Consider the following 15,434-nt stretch of genomic DNA (forward strand, 5'->3'; position numbering starts at 1 on the left):
TTCCTATCAAAGTGCCAAAGTCATTTTTACACAAAATTGGAAAATCAATTCTAAAATACATATTTAACTAAAAAAGAGCCAGAATAGCCAAAGCAATCTTAAGCTAAAAGAACAAAGGCAGAGGCAACATATACTTGATTTTCAACTATACTACAAGGCTACAACAACCAAAACAGTATGATATGGGTACAAAAATAGACACATAGACCAATGGAACACAAAAGAGAATCCAGAAATGAAGTCCCATATCTATAACCAACTGATCTTTAACAAAATTGGTAGAAATACAATGGGGAAAGGACACCCTAGTTAATTAATGGCGCTGGGAAAACTGGCTAATCATATTCAGAAAATGAAATTAGAATCCTATATAATGAAATTAGATTTGTATTAAAAAAAAAAAAAAACTCAAGATAAAGACTTCAATGTAGAACTTTAAACTACAAGAAACCTAAAATTAGACCTAGGAAATTATTTTGAACATTGGCCTAGGCAAGGAATTTACAACTAAGTGCTAAAACACAAATGCAACAAAAACAAAAGCTGACAATTGAGGCCAAATTAAACTAAAGAGCTTCTGCCCAGCACTTGCATTTTCTATTGCAAATATGAAGTAGCAAAGATACGGAATCAACATAGGTTTCCAATAATAGTGGACTGGATAAAGAAAATGTGACGCATATATACCATGGAATACTATGCAGCCAGAAGAAAGAATGAAATCCTTTCCTTTGCAGCAACATGGATGTGCCTGGATGTCATTATCCTAAGTGAATTAAGATGAAAGCAGAAAACCGAATACCACACGTTCTCACTTATAAGTGGGAGTTAAACTTTGGGTACACAGGAACAAAAGGATGTAAATAACAGACACTAGGGAAGGAAGAGTTGCCAAAACAGGGAAGGAAGGAGGGCAAGGTTTGAAAAGTTACTTATTGGGTACTATGTTTACCATTCAAATCATAAGTCCAATAGAAGCTGAAACCTCAGCATCATGCAATATATCCATGTAACAAACATAGACAAACGTACACACATGTATGCTAAATCTAAAGGATACATGTGTGTACGTTTATTGGGTACTATGTTTACTATTCAAATGATAAGTTCAGTAGAAGCCGAAACCTCAGCATCGTGCAATATATCCATGTGTACCAACATACACAAACATACACACATGTATGCTTAATCTAAAATAAAAATTAAATAACCAAATAAAATTATTTCCATGAATAAAATGGTAGGTATAATTATGTGGAAACTGCTTAACTATTTATTATATGGTGAATAATTTAATAATATGTAATAAACATATGAATGAAAAATAACTATTTCAATAATTTTTAATTCATTCCTAGTAACTGTGTATACAATAATATATATATATATATAATTAATAAAAACAGAAACAACTTGATATGGAAATAATTTCCACCTAGAAGGAGGATCAACATATTTAAGCAACCTCACTATTCAAGTAAAAATCATTTATTAAACAGATCAAAGTCATTTTCTGCTCTTTTCTTTATGGGTCTTAAGAACACACATGTCACAGGTAATATAACATCACTTCCCCAACTCACTACCTTGGCCTTCATTTAACATCTTTCAGTAGGGCAGAAACTGTTGATAAAGTGAGTTTTCTTTTATAGACAAGAGAGGAAGATGAATGGATACTTTGTGTGGTCTGGGCCTTAGAAACAGACTAAGATCTGTTTTATATTGCTTATTGCTATGTTTAGCATGCCACTCAACCCATTGGGATGTTGGATAGTCACTTGAGAACAATCGCTGGATTTGTTCTCGCAGGATGTTGCATACTGAGTTCAGAATAAGCCCTGCTCAACTGAAGCATAATCTAGGAGGAGGCACTGATTTGCAACTTTCAATACTGTCAATTGGTGAAAGAGGAGGTGAATGTCATGTGGGAAATTAGTGTCACTTCTACTATTTCTTCTTTTCTTTTAAAGCTTGTAAGTACCATGTTTTAGTTACTACTCTGCTATAAAATATGAATATCCAAATCTCTGTGGCTCAGTATAACAGTTTTTTTCTTTTTTTACTCATAGAAAATTCAAGTTCACCCTTAGTAACCCAGGCTGACAGAGACTCTTCCATTTTCTATTCACAACTTCCCCAATTGCCCAAGGAAGAGTGGAAGATTTTATAGGTGACTGTACACAAGTATAAGAACTTAGTTCCTAGTAACCGATTTACTCGTTGAATAAACATTTATGGCACCTAGCATATCAATCACTGGGCAAATGCTGGGACACGAGAAACATTTAATATATGTGACTGCTTCTTATCAATTATGTTCTAGCGAGTAACAGGAGTTAAGAACACCACTAATTATAGTATTGTAAATATAACTACAGTTCCAATAACACATACACACACATGCAGAAACATTTTGTCTGGTGGCTGAGGAAATGTTCATTGATTTAAGATAGTTCTTGATGAACGGGATTTTTCAATAACTATCAGAAGAAGAATGTCTAAGACTTAATCTTATAAAGTATTTTCTCATCTGCCTTGCATATCTGACACTTTCATCTCCTATGATCCCTGAATACAATATAGAACCTGACGTTTTTCTTTTCAAAGATCCTTAAAATATTTCCTACATTTAATCTGAATATCTTTCTCAGTAATTTTTCTTAGACAAGCAATTACAGCCACATTCTCTTAATATAACCATAAAAAGGTGAGCAACTGAAAATTTAATTTGGAGAACACATATGAAACATATTCAATTAATTCACGTTATTATGTGTTCAGCTTTCAGTGACAGTGAACAAATAATGATAAATGAGAAACTGAAAGAAAACAAACCAATAGGTGGTTTTTAAGAAACAATATTATTGGCTGGGCATGGTGACTCACACCTGTAATCCAGTAATTTGAAAGGTTGAGGTGAGTGGATCACGAGGTCAGAAGATCAAGAGCATCCTGTCCAACATGGTGAAACCTCATCTCTGCTAAAAACACAAAAATGATCTGGGCATGGCGGTGCATGGCTGTAGTCCCAGCTACTCAGGAGGCCGAGGGAGGAAAATTGCATGAATCTGGGAGGTGGAGGTTGCAGTGAACCAAGATTACAACACCGCACCACAGCCTGACCACAGAGTGAGACTCCAACCCCCAAAAAAACAAAAATAAACAAACAAAAAACAATATTATTGAAGTGCATGTGTTTTCTACTGAATGAAAGGAACACAGGCCTTTTCCTCACGTTGGTAGTTAGTAAGGTATATAAAAACAACTTTGTAAAGGGCGATATAGGTTAATGAATTATTGTGAAGAGGGAATAACATACTTTGTTCTAGTAACAATCAGCTAGGCATTAAAAGTTTAAAAAGATGAAGAAAAATTGAAGAGTCACTTGATGACAGTGTTTATTAAATTGCCTCTCCTGTATCTGGAAAGATTTACAGAAATGTCTTCAACAGAATCACTGTGTTGAAAGCCAAATGAAACCCATTATGAAATATAACTCTTCACTTGGTATACAGGTATAATCTCAGGTGTAATTCAGGCGAAGTGACAAATTAAATTTTAAGCTTCCATTTGTTATAATTTGATGACTGTGATTAAAGAACCATAAAAATTTTGTCTTTGACATTTCATTTTCCCTTCAAAAAAGCATTCTACTGCAATTTTCTTAGTTTTCCTTCCTCAACTGTGGTGTCACCTATCAATTCTAGATTTCTCTATTTTAAGTGTAACAAACCTACTATCAACTATTTCTGGAACACCACTTCATCTTAACAACAAGGATCCATAAATATTTTAGAAATTCAAAATGTTATATATAAGATTTTATATAATACCCATAATAAATTTCTAAGTAGCAGTTATTATTATGCCCATAACTTTAAAATATATTACCTGAAGCAAATTATTCCACATTTTATATAGGAAGTGTTCATTTATTTTTTATCTCTTTTAGCACACTGTACTGTGTGTTAATAAAATAAACTGTGTTCTTGGATAGTCACTTATCTTTGGTTTCATATTTTTTACTGGATGAATATTCCAATGCTATACATAGTGAAATATAACAGTGAAACAATCTGATGATGCAGTCAGTGAATCCAGGTTTTAAAAATGGGATCCATTTTCTAAAATTGAGTATATACATACTTCATGAGCTGTCTTATCATGCATCCTAAACCAAACAATCTCTTCCCTTTGCCTCTCTTATAGTGCCTTATTATTATTTTATTTGCGGCAGCAAGTAGCACATTGTTCAGAACCTAGTAGGTATTCGGTCATTGTCTACGGAATACATGAACACATTCTAAACTGGACAGTCATCATTTTTGGAGTTTTGAAACAAACACTTCCTGAATTGCAACTATTTTCTTAGTAGCCCTAGGAATTCACTCAGGGTGGATATGGGTAAGCTAGGAGTGAAGCTATAAACATGTAGGTCCATCTCCCAAAACTTCTTTAGCGTATCTTCACTGTTGTTTGTTTGCTTGCTTGTTTTAAAAAGAGATCTAGATACTGTAAAATAAGAATTAAATAAGAACTGTATAAATATGATGTTCCACCATAATTCTAACTTACATGGTACGAAATGATAAAATATTACACTCTAGCTCTTTGTGAAAAATCATGGATACTGTAAAGGGTGTAGATTTTCTCTCTCCCTTCCTCCTAAGTTTTATTTACTCAGCAAAGAGTTACCTGGTGACTACTTAATAATAGACATTGTTTTAGATACTTGGGCTTTAACAATGAAAAGAACAGGACTTGAATTAATGAAAAGTTCATTTTAATCAGTTGTACGTTAAAACAGGAAACAAAAATAAACATATAACATGTCAGGTGGCAATGACTGCTCTGGGAAAAATGAAGGAGAATAAGAGGTTCTAAATTATTATATATGATCAGTGTTCCCAATATGTTACGGAAAGAAGTAAGTTTATAATGATTATCAGAGAATTCCACAAAAATCACTAAATTTTTCCAGAAAGCCAGGCATCGATAAGGGAATAAACAAACAGATAATCTATTTTAATTTGATCTTCTTTTACAAGTGCATCTATGATCTGCCATGGTATATAATATAAACCTAAAAAACTAAAAATTGTTTATATTTCTTTCATGTTAGCATGAATTTTTTTTTTTTTTTTTTGAGACAGTCTCACCTCTGCCACCTAGGCTGGAGTGCAATGACATGATCTCGGCTCACTGCAACCTTCAACTCCCAGGCTCAAGAAATTCTCCTGTTCCCGCCTCCAGACTAGCTGGGACTAAGGCAGGCACCACCATGCTCAGCTAATTTTTGTATTTTATTAGAGGCAGGGTTTCACCACATTGGCTGGGTTGGTTTCAAACTCCTGACCTCATGTGATCCGCCCAACTTGACCTCCCAAACTGCTGGAATTACAGGTGTGAGCCACCATGCCTGGCCAATGTTCTTAAATATTAGACACCTATCAGATTCCCTTCTCCCCACTACAAACATTGTATGCTTTTCCATAGGCACAAAATTTTGTTTTCATTCAGGTTGGAATTAACAAGTATTATTTAGCAGTTCCTTCCATTTACCTATTTACCCAATAGAGGAATGATATAGGACACAAATGAATAAAGTGTAATAATTCTTATACTCGCTATTTGCCCTTATATCATGTAAGAGTTCAACTGTATACCATGTTTATATTCCCAAAACCTAACTGGAAGGGAAAAACTCAGAAAAATAGAATAAAAATTATATATATTATACATCTTCATTTTAGAATAATCTAAGGGTTCAGATAAGTATAAATAAAATGCTTTTGTAAGTGTCCATCACATCACCTCTTTGTCATCTTTACAGTCAAATTATGCCATTCTTATTTCCATATAAGAAAGAAAACTTGCTACTGTACCTCCTACCCAGTAACATACATATCATATATATGCTATACATTTGCTATTGGTTAGAAGCAACACTCATAAAATCACACTTAATAATGTAGTACAATTAGGCACAAATTCACTTAGTATTTTTAAATTTTATATATTCATATTTATATGAATCATTTAAAATTATGTCTATTGGTGCTAACGGCATTAAAGCCATAAGAGGTACTAAGGATATAATTTTAATTTTGTATACAGCTATGCACAGATATTTTTAGTTCACTCAGATTTAATCTGGTAGTTTATTATTTGCTTAATTGTACAGCTATCAAATCATTCAGGGCTCCCACTGTTTCAACAACGAGAGTGGAAAATATTTTTTCATCCCTGTTAATATATGCAGCTATTTGTAGTCTAAATTATTACTCTGGCAATTGATGATGAAGTTAAAATTATTTCTGTCAGACTTGGTAATTTGATGCCAGTGAATAATCCTGGAGTAATAGAAAGGTTTGAGGAAAAGGGGACAGTTTTTGTTAATGAGTATTCAAAAGATGTTAAGTAAACTTTCTATGGAATGCTACAGACAGTGGAATACAACACTGAAACAATTTGATAATGTAGTAAATGAATCCAGTTTTTAAAAATGGGATCCATTTTCTAAGACTGAGGATACAGATATTTCATGAGATGTTTTATCATGCATCCTAAACCCAACCAACTCCTTGACTGTCTTATCTCTGCATTCCAGGAAAGCAATGATCAGTCTGTTTATATGCCACTTATAAAATCATATTCAATAATGTCGTATACTTAGGCACAAATTCACTATTTTTAAATTTTATAAAATGTTAACAAAAAGTGTTCTTGAAAAATATTTGAGAATATACTCCAAAAACATAAAAAAATTGTAATACATGAGAGACAATATCTTCCTAGTGAACTGATTATCAGAGCCTATTGTTACATGTTCTGATTATGTTACATAATATTCTGATGAGCATAACATATTAAATGAGTGAATTTAGCAAAATGTTCAGAGGTCAAGAAAATTATTTTATACTCACTATGTTTTCGGACCCAAAGGTAAGACAGAATCCAATAAGAAGAGACAGCCAGATAATGCTGTTGTTTGTAAACTTAAACAGAAGCTTGCATGTAATTCGTAGTCAATGAAAAATAAAGGCAGAAGTTATACTTTATTTAGAATTTAATGACAGTGAAAATTATACATAAGGAGGAAGACTGCTGACTATGCAAAAGCTGGAATCATATAGGAAATATAAACACACAAAATAAGTATAAATTATAATGTAATAAAATAAATCAAATAGAAATAAAGGAAGTAGTATGGTAAAAAATAAAGGTAATTCTTTTAAAACCATAGTTAAATTAACAAATTTCCAGACAGATTGATTTACCAAGTAAAGAGAAAAAGGCCATAACGAGCACAAGAAAACACTATTAACTTACTTTTGAATATATAAAATGAAGACACTTAAAAAAAAACTTAACAAAAATGACTTAACTAGTTTTAAAAGAAAACAAAATCATCAATCATTTGTCCTTCCAAAAGCATAGACTCCAAAAATGTAGTCGCAGATGAGTGAACATAAAGCACACTTTAAGCAACAACTCCCAATTATAACTGCTTGCAATGTAGAGGATACCAGCCACACTCCTGAACCAGAGCTTGGCAACGGCTAGTCCTTCTGGAACACCCTTTTATCTCCTTCTCTAAGCAAAGACATGGAATCAACCTAAAATGCCCATCAGTGGTCTGCCAGATATAGAAAATGTGGTATATATACACCATAGAATACTATGCAGCCATAAGAAAGAGCATGATCTTGTTCTTTGCAGGGATGTGGATATAGTTGAAGGCCATTATCCTTAGCAAACTAACACATGAACAGCAAACCAAACACTGCATATTCTCACTTACAGGTGGGAGATAAATGATGAGAACACATGGACACATAGAGTGGGGAACAACACACACTGGGGCTTTTTGGAGGGTGGAGAGCTGGAGAAGGGAGAAGACTGAAAAAAAAAAAAAAAAACCAATGGGTAGTGGGCTTAATACCAAGGTGATGAAATAATCTGTACAATAAACCACCGTGATACAAATTTACCTATGTAACAAACCTGCACTTGTACCCCTGAACTTAAAAATGAATGAAGCCTGTCATACCACCCATTTAGTCGACTCACATTTTCCCTACTATTCCCAAACCCCTTTGCCTAGCCAACATTTTCCACAGCACTTTTCTTCAACTGTGTTATAATATATATATTTTTACTATATATTTTACAAACTTTATTAGAATATGAGTTCCTCCAAAGTAAGGACTGTTGTTTGTTTTGGGCTTCCTGATGTCTTTCCATAGCCTAGAACAGGGTCTGGAACTATATAAGCAGCCAACACTATGCGACGAAGTTTTTTGGTGGGTATGAATACCTTTGATTGTAAACAAAACTCAGTTTAATTATGTGTGTGTGTGTGTGTGTGTGTGTGTGTAAAATTACCACACTGTTTATAACCCTAGAATGACTGATGTGTTCATATTATACAATGATTTACTTTATTTCATCATATTGACAGATAAAGGATTCTAATTCCTAAACTTTTCAATAATGCAGAAGCCTGCATAACATTTAAATTCATTCATGATAAAGATTCCTAGCAAATGAAGAATAAATTGAATTTTGATCAATTACTTTAAAGTCGTTATAAAAGATCTATAGTGAATACCATACTTAAGTATTAGAAGTATTATTTTTAAAACAAAGAACAAGACAAGCAATTGGCAACATGACTTCTTTTCATATTACATGATATTAAGGATCCAAGCCATAAAATAAAGGACATGTGGATCATAAGTAAAATGTAAAATGTTATTTACAGACAATGAAGTTGTCTGCATAAAGATTATAAGAAAAAGCTACAAACTATTACAGTCAAAAGGAGACATCAACAAGCATGGTGAAAACAAAACAAACATGTACCAGTTGTCAGTATTCCTGTGACTTTTCAACAACCAATTAGGATAAATAGATATACATTATCTTAACACTGAAAAACAACAAAAATATGGAAACGGTGCTTATTATATGCCAGATTCTGGTTGAAATGTTTTACAAGTTTAACTCATTTAATCTTTCAAGTGATCTTATGAGGTAGAAGCCACCGTTTTCTTAATAGATGCAGAAACTGAAGCACAGAGAGCAACTGACTTCCCTAAGGTAAAAGTTAAAAGGTGGCAGACGTAGAATTCATTCATAACAATCTAAAGAGTATTTCTTGAGATCCTGACGAAATGCTATGTCTCTGGACTCTTTCACCAACTCTATTAAATGTTCAAGAATTTTAAATTAAAAAAATTGAATTAGTACATGAATAGGAAATGTCAAAGTCATAAATATAGTAATATTTTCCACAGTTAATGTTTAACTGTGGTGTCATTACAAATTTTCAAAAAATTTGCAAGCAAATCAAAAATTATGTAGGGGAGAACACCCAGAACTAATTTGAAGAGGATAAAAGCACAAGAACCTCCCTTCTTGGCACAAAGACTTCTTATGACTAAAACATTTATACTGAAATGCCTTAACACTGGATCTAGCACTCAAACAGTCCAGGACACTACAAATGAATGAAAAATGAGCCCAGAAAACACAGCTCCATATGTGAAAATTTGTTTCATAACAGAAATGGCATTAACAAGTCAAAGGTTAAATTTTAAAAACCATAAAATATTTCAGACAACTGATTATGTGAAAAAAAGTAAAGCTGACTCATGACCCTACCCAGTACACAAAAATCAGTTCTAGGTGGACTTAAAAACATAATGCAAAAGCAAAACTTTAACACAGTTACCAAAAAATAAGTAATATCTTTATGGTATTTAAATAAAAAGATTTATTTAAAAAGACATAAAGAAAGCAAAACCCACAAAGAGAAAAGTTGATACTTTAGATGATGTTCAAATTTAAAACTCATGTGAAATAGCACCAAAAGCAATATGAAATGAAAGCTTCACAGAAGTACTAGAAAATTCTGCTATGTTTAGCTAGCAAAGAATTAGTATCCAGTCTAAATAGGAAAACAATACATCACTAAGAAAATGACACACTGCCCAATAATAAAATAGGAAAAATATGAATTAGCAATTCACAGAGCAAACCCAACTGAACACTAAATATTATGAGAATGTTGAACAAGTCAAACTACAAAAACAATAAAAATCAAATTGCCAATAGAATTATTTTATTACCATCATGTTGAAAACAATTAAAAATTCTGAATACCCTATAGTGGTGAAATGTAACTTCATGAGTATATAGCAATTAGGACAGCAAACTGACAGCATGTGAGATAGTTGAAGATATTCATATGACCCAAAATTCCACTATTCTACAAAACACTCATACATATATACAACAAAATCTATATAAGAAGGTATACAGCAACATTTTGAAATTCAACTAAAGATTAGAAAAACTCTGAATGTCTCAAAACGAAGAACTTGAAAAACAGATGATAAATAAATTCATACAGTGGCAATCAATAAACTAAAACATCACAAAAATGTAAGTTTGAGTAACAAAATCAAGTTGCAGTAGCTATATTCAGTATACCATTTCTACAAATTAAGAAAATAAATACTGCTATATTTTCATGGATATAAACACATAAAGTAAATACACATATGGCATTCTAGATGGATATTATTTCTTATATCTACAAATAGAAAATGAGGTTGGGCAGGCAGGGTGATAGCTACAGTTGCTTTCGTAATTATTCTCTGTAAAGTTAAAATGATCTCACTCATAAACTTAAGAGCTGGTGGAAACTCAGCATTTTTTTCTCTCTTTTTCCCTCCCCTATTTAGTAATCACAAAAATTTGGAGGTGTTGTCACTCTGTTCCTGAGTCCCTCGGTGAGTAGAACATAGAGAAAAATTCCTAACTGATTTTGTAGTGGAAGATTTGAGATAAATAACCTTCAGGAAAAGAAACATTTAACTGTTTTAAGGTACTAATATTGAAGTGGTTTCACTGTTACAGGATAACCTAGCATAACCTGACTGATATTAGAATTCCTGCCACGAATCCTAAGATGTGTGATATAGCCTTAGGAATCATTTGGTGAGTGGCAAAGCAACCGTTATTAAAGCCGAAAGTGTGGTAATACATCTTCTGCATATTTGATAAGACTTTCACCAGCAAAAAATACGAAAGGTAATAACATTCCTAATAAACTTGTAGTTCCAAGAGAAGGACTGCCAGATGTAGCAAATAAAATTGCAAGGCATTCAGTTAAATTTGAATTTCAGATATACAACAGATATTATTTAGTAAAATTTCTATGATATCATACCAAATGATTACACATATTTGTACTAAAGAAAAACATTAACTGAAATTCAAATTTAACTGGTTTTCTATGTTTTATCTGGCAATCCCATCAAGAGGGGGATGTTGCAAAATAGAAAAGTAGCAATATTTCTTGGTTACTATAAAAGTTATTTGAAAGATTTTGTAAGGGAACATGAAATCAGAGAAGAAGGGGGCAAAATACTAGTCATTTAAAAACGAGGTGGGTAAATTTGGAAGTAGAGGTGACCAGGTTTCACAGAATGTAGGGTGAGAGGAGTGCAGAGGAAGATAATATAACATCAAGGTTTATGGCTTAAAAGATGGAAAGATGGAATATTTATCATTTGAAACAGAGAAACAGGACACTTTTATAATTTGAGATGCTTATTAGCACCCACTTGAGATACCAAGTAGATAAGTGAATATCTAAGTCTTTGGGTTCAGGAGAAAGATTCAAACTGAAGACATAAATGTGGACATTGACAGCACAGAGATGACAGTATACTAAGTTTATAAAGATAAAATAATAATGAAAGCTCCTATTAACCTCTTAGATATGAGTCTTTGATGTAAATATTTTATGTGTTAACTCATTGAATACCCACAATAGGTCAATGTAATTGGTTCTACTATAAATATACTCTTTAAAAATGGATATTTTATTAAAAGGAAGGACTCAATTTGTACTCATCCTGAATCTGTAGCCATTGGTATCATTTCTAAGATAATTATTAGTAATAACCTAGTCAGTGAACCTTGCCATAGTCCTTAGTGATGTAAATTTATTATATTTGTTGAAATTTCTTTTCATTACCCATAATGCTTTAATAACATACTTTTAAAATTCTGACTTTAACACCTATACATTGTAGTGAACATTTAAAGAACTTCCTCCAAGTTTAGAATACAGAAATTCACAAATTATCTCTACTCCCTTATATTTTACTATTAAGATGATACTAAATTAGCAGCCCAAGAGATCATGGTCCTGAAAGTAGAGAGAAAAAAATAGAACCCAGTGACCCAACATAACTAAGGAGCATATTTCATTTAAGACATTATCATCCTTGGGACTTCTGAAGAAGCACCCTGGGATAGAAGGTAGTTGAGATCATTTGTCAGCTACAGCACTCAATTTTGGTCATGAATGTCAAAGTGATTCCATCTATATGAGGAGCTTGTGGAGAACGGCAACATGCTATATGTATACATTTCAGAATGGATTAATTGGCATCTGTGTAACTTTTCTCAGGTTATTCTATTTATTCAGCATGCTCCAAGATCTCTTTTGTACTTTACAAATTTGCACTTCAATTCTTCTTAGTTTGAGACTCACTTCAACATACCAAATTTAGTTTGCCGAACTTGTTATTTCTAAAAAATTATACATCATAATATTATACAGTATAAATCTAGAATTATACATCTATGCATTATAGTCACAGAAATAGGACTTGCCTTTAAGCCCCCCTTTTTACATATTTTCCTATTATTGTCTGATTGCTAAGTAATATTACTAGATGGCAAAATAAAAAATAACACTGATATTAATGAAAAAATCAATATTAAATATTAGCTTAACACAAAAAAGCAAATATTGAAATAGATAGATGGGCATGTTAGGCTGGGCAGCTTTTTGTGGACACAATCGTATAATTTCAATTTCAAATTCCATAATATAACAATATATTCTATTGGTACAGCATCTCCTTGTTTATATTAAGAAATTATGTATATTGATATTCACAGAACCACAACTTTTAAATGTATTTGAAATTAATTATTTTAGGTGTCTTTCAACTCTCCCAATAGTGCACAAATACGTAGTCATGCTATATGTTAATAAGTAAATAACTCTGGAAACTCACAACTTCAAAAAAATGTTTGCATTTATGTCAAGTTTTCACAGCAGAGAAGGGAATGTGAACAGTATCAGTCTAAAGCTATGTTACTTTGTAACAACTCTACTCATTTGCCATCTAAATATGATAGAAGATGGTGTTCATTCCTAACAAGTATTTCCAGATATCATACATTCCTTAAAGGGGATGATACTGATTGCCCTCTCAATTTCCACTCGCTTTCCCATTACAATTAGCAGCAGTTTCTTTTAATTATCCCTGTCCTTCTTAGAGCAGTCTCAGATATACAAAAATTAATTACCTGGAACTCACATCTTTATAATTTTAACCTTTTCATGCTTCACTTGTTTACAGTGACATTTATTTAAAACACTTATCAGTTGACTGCGCATGGTAGGCATCTAGTTTATCAGAAAAGGCAGGAGAAAAAATAAATGTAAGACATTAAGCTTGCTATGGTGTTCTGAGACTTTCCTAGAAATCCTTAGCTCATCAAATCTTGTTTTGGCATGGCAGAAAGACATATCCCATTAAAATGATATTAATGCAAGTACACTGTTGTCTTAAACGATCATATCACACATTACATATCCCATTAAAATGATATTAATGCAAGAACACTGTTGTCTTAAATGATCATATCACACATTACACATTTATGCTGAAAATAGGTTCAAACTTTTTACTCCTTTATCTTTTATTTATTATAAGACACTTTGAAGATTATACTCAGATAATTTAAAATAATAAAATCAATGTCACTTACAAGGTCACAGGATTTGTTAAAACCCTGCTACCCATTTCCTTTTGGTAACTTTGCATTTCAGAAATGAAGACTGCCTATTCCTGTGGCTTCTATGATTTGGTTAAAAAATAATTAGCAAAATTTATAAGTTTTTTTTTTTTTAACTTCTATAACAGTTCAGTGGAATGAAAGACCTTTTTTATCCTATGCCTCTAACCACACTGGGTGTCTGTGTCTTAAAAGATATTTATCAAATACCTGCTTCATCATTCCTTCCTACATCATTCTTATGATCCTCAGCAAACCTTGATTTCTATCTCATGACCACAAATTCTGGCCCTGTATTGTTAGTCTTCTTTCTTTCATTGCTAAATATTAGAATAAATGATGTAAGAGAATGCTTTTATCTATTCAATTTCTTGCTCCTTAGCTCCTGACCCACTGTCTTTGTTTCAAAATAATTTTCAGTGCCTATATATGACCTTCACATATATGAGGTCTTTGTTCTTTTCCTTCTTTCCATCTCGATTTTCTGTACATTTGTATTCTCTAAAATCCTCAGCTTGTTGATTTTTTCCTCATCTCCCTCAAGTGGACATGGTCTGCTTTTTGTAGATGTTCCTACTCAAAAGAGATCTTACAAGCTAATATTTGACATTAAGTAATTGTTCTATTTCTCAACTTTTGCAGGCCTATAACACATACAAAAGTAGCCATTGCAAGCACAGTAAATTATTTGTCTATGAAATCACAATGTTTGCCCCAGTATCTTTCTACAACCCCCAAACTTACATAATTTTTTAATTTAAAACTTTAAAAATACCATTGCTTAAACAAAGGCAGTTTTCTAACTTATATATATGTGTGTGTACACACACACACACACACACACAAATGTATATGTATTCACACATATATATTCATAAATTGTTGAAAGTTTCATGCAAATTTTTTACTTTGCCAATATGCCCCAAAATGTGATTTGAAATTAATTATATGAAAGAGTACAGCCTTGTCTTTAATTAGCTAGAAAAGTTCTCAGCACACTTAAACTGTTTCCAACTTGAGGAGGTGAATTTAAATATCTTACGTTAGCAACAAACATATAACCCTTAAAAACTTTACTATGACATGTATACTTATATTTCACTTGATGTGAAAAATAAGAAAATAAACATTTCAGAAAAACCCACAATTAAAGAATATCACCTGACATCATGTCTAAAAATGTATGAAATTAAAATAGAAAAGATTTGTAGATATGACAACAATTCTGCTTGCTTTCAAAATTATGTTTTGCTCTTTGATTTTTGCAAAGCCTAATTAAATGAATATATGAACATCAAGTGTATTAATCTTCTCCCTTAAAAATTCAAAGCACTATTTTAAAGTAAATTATCTTTGGAATATCCTCTATGAATGAACTTCATATGGTAAATACTAGCATAAGTCATTACTAAACATGTTTAGGGTACGCAATGGAAGTACGGTCTGCTGCTGGGAAAAGTTGACATTTTGTTTCACAATTTATTTTATAATTTATTTAGTGTATTTTTTTTTCCCATTTATTTATTTTATTGTATTTT

At 32.1% G+C, this 15,434-nt stretch overlaps 1 protein-coding gene and 1 long non-coding RNA gene across 11 annotated transcripts in view; both read right to left on the reverse strand.

The window, feature by feature from the left end:
• The window catches only part of PCDH15 (protocadherin related 15), an 819,037-nt gene that overhangs the window by 430,689 nt on the left and 372,914 nt on the right, over positions 1 to 15,434 (reverse strand). The gene's annotated exons all lie outside the window — the stretch shown is intronic.
• The window catches only part of LOC116528396, a 20,378-nt gene continuing 6,451 nt past the window's right edge, over positions 1,508 to 15,434 (reverse strand). The window contains exons 2-3 of the long non-coding RNA XR_004259006.1: positions 9,011 to 9,019; positions 1,508 to 1,518 (exon numbers count right to left, since the gene is read on the reverse strand). This is a non-coding gene — a long non-coding RNA (uncharacterized LOC116528396). The remainder of the gene's footprint in view (positions 1,519 to 9,010; positions 9,020 to 15,434) is intronic.

The sequence above is a fragment of the Sapajus apella genome, unplaced genomic scaffold (genome assembly GCF_009761245.1).
Source record: "Sapajus apella isolate SASKATOON/1434 unplaced genomic scaffold, GSC_monkey_1.0 scaffold58, whole genome shotgun sequence".
Classification (NCBI taxonomy): Eukaryota; Metazoa; Chordata; class Mammalia; order Primates; family Cebidae; genus Sapajus; species Sapajus apella.